Consider the following 2,440-nt stretch of genomic DNA (forward strand, 5'->3'; position numbering starts at 1 on the left):
TTCTGCCAGAGCGCCCCAGAGCACTCAGCTGCGCTAAGCAGCAGCAGCCAACAGACCCGACTCTGATTGCCCAGAGAACGCTGAGCTTTCGCAGAGGTTTTCGACCTGAAGCGGACGGCGCCTCGCTGCTGCTTTCCTCACTCAGGCTTTGGGCGTTCGGTCTCTGGCCTCAGGGAAGAAGTGTTGCGCGAGAGTCGGTGCTTCCTTGGCCTTGTTGCTCGCGGCCAGGTTTCGGACCCTGGGTTCCCAGGGCCTCCCCGATGTGGGGAGACGCGGCCTCCTCCCTGCTGCAGCCTGCGTAGCCCAGGGTGGCACATGGTGCACACTGCCTTCGGAGGGGCTCGCCAGGCTCTGGCCTTTTCCTCTCGCGTTCAGGCTGACTCGGGAAGCAGCCTCCGTCTTCCCGTGAAGAGCCCAGAGGCTCCAGGAGCACTCCACAGCGCCCGGGCCTTGGGACCGGGAGCCCGGGGTGGGCACTGTCCCCGCGCTATCCCCGACCACCCCTGCCACCGGGAACGCTACCACATCCTGGAGGAAGACGGTAGCCGACTGCCCGTTTCTCCAGGGAGCTGTTTCTGGGCGTTCAGGCACTTGCGCCTGGTCGCACCACCAGGGCTGCCCCAGGGACTCATGGCCAGGGCACTGCTGTCGCCCTGGCCTCAGTTTCACGGGAGAGGCCTGCCTTCTTCCCCGACGGCTTTCTCCAACTGGAGCACGCGCCCCTGCCCTAGTCTTCCCCTCGCGTCTCCTTAGCAGCCCGGTTTCCGTCTCCCCGCACAGTGAGTGGGTGACACGTGTCCTGCCCCCGGCCTGCTCTAGCTTAGACGGCAGGCTCCCCTGCTTCGCGTCCGGTTCCCCAGAGCACTGCCATCGGCTCCTCTGCCTTGCGTGCGTGGGCGGCGTGCTGCGCTCTCCCCGGACATGCTCCTGGGGACCGAGGGGACAGGCGTGTCCCCTTTCGGAAGGCTGGTAGCACAGGCGCGACCACGCCTCTCTCTGCGGCCGAAGGGAGGTCCGGGCCAGGAGGCGCTCACTCCGGGGTGGTTTTTGCCAGAGCGCCCCAGAACCCTCAGCTGCGCTAAGCAGCAGCAGCCAACAGACCCGACTCTGATTGCCCAGAGAACGCTGAGCTTTCGCAGAGGTTTTCGACCTGAAGCGGACGGCGCCTCGCTGCTGCTTTCCTCACTCAGGCTTTGGGCGTTCGGTCTCTGGCCTCAGGGAAGAAGTGTTGCGCGAGAGTCGGTGCTTCCTTGGCCTTGTTGCTCGCGGCCAGGTTTCAGACCCTGGGTTCCCAGGGCCTCCCCGATGTGGGGAGACGCGCCCTCCTCCCTGCTGCAGCCTGCGTAGCCCAGGGTGGCACATGGTGCACACTGCCTTCGGAGGGGCTCGCCAGGCTCTGGCCTTTTCCTCTCGCGTTCAGGCTGACTCGGGAAGCAGCCTCCGTCTTCCCGTGAAGAGCCCAGAGGCTCCAGGAGCACTCCACAGCGCCCGGGCCTTGGGACCGGGAGCCCGGGGTGGGCACTGTCCCCGCGCTATCCCCGACCACCCCTGCCACCGGGAACGCTACCACATCCTGGAGGAAGACGGTAGCCGACTGCCCGTTTCTCCAGGGAGCTGTTTCTGGGCGTTCAGGCACTTGCGCCTGGTCGCACCACCAGGGCTGCCCCAGGGACTCATGGCCAGGGCACTGCTGTCGCCCTGGCCTCAGTTTCACGGGAGAGGCCTGCCTTCTTCCCCGACGGCTTTCTCCAACTGGAGCACGCGCCCCTGCCCTAGTCTTCCCCTCGCGTCTCCTTCGCAGCCCGGTTTCCGTCTCCCCGCACAGTGAGTGGGTGACACGTGTCCTGCCCCCGGCCTGCTCTAGCTTAGACGGCAGGCTCCCCTGCTTCGCGTCCGGTTCCCCAGAGCACTGCCATCGGCTCCTCTGCCTTGCGTGCGTGGGCGGCGTGCTGCGCTCTCCCCGGACATGCTCCTGGGGACCGAGGAGACAGGCGTGTCCCCTTCCGGAAGGCTGGTAGCACAGGCGCGACCACGCCTCTCTCTGCGGCCGAAGGGAGGTCCGGGCCAGGAGGCGCTCACTCCGGGGTGGTTTCTGCCAGAGCGCCCCAGAGCACTCAGCTGCGCTAAGCAGCAGCAGCCAACAGACCCGACTCTGATTGCCCAGAGAACGCTGAGCTTTCGCAGAGGTTTTCGACCTGAAGCAGACGGCGCCTCGCTGCTGCTTTCCTCACTCAGGCTTTGGGCGTTCGGTCTCTGGCCTCAGGGAAGAAGTGTTGCGCGAGAGTCGGTGCTTCCTTGGCCTTGTTGCTCGCGGCCAGGTTTCGGACCCTGGGTTCCCAGGGCCTCCCCGATGTGGGGAGACGCGGCCTCCTCCCTGCTGCAGCCTGCGTAGCCCAGGGTGGCACATGGTGCACACTGCCTTCGGAGGGGCTCGCCAGGC

This window comes from Martes martes, assembly GCF_963455335.1.
Source record: "Martes martes genome assembly, chromosome: 10".
In the NCBI taxonomy this organism is placed as follows: Eukaryota; Metazoa; Chordata; class Mammalia; order Carnivora; family Mustelidae; genus Martes; species Martes martes.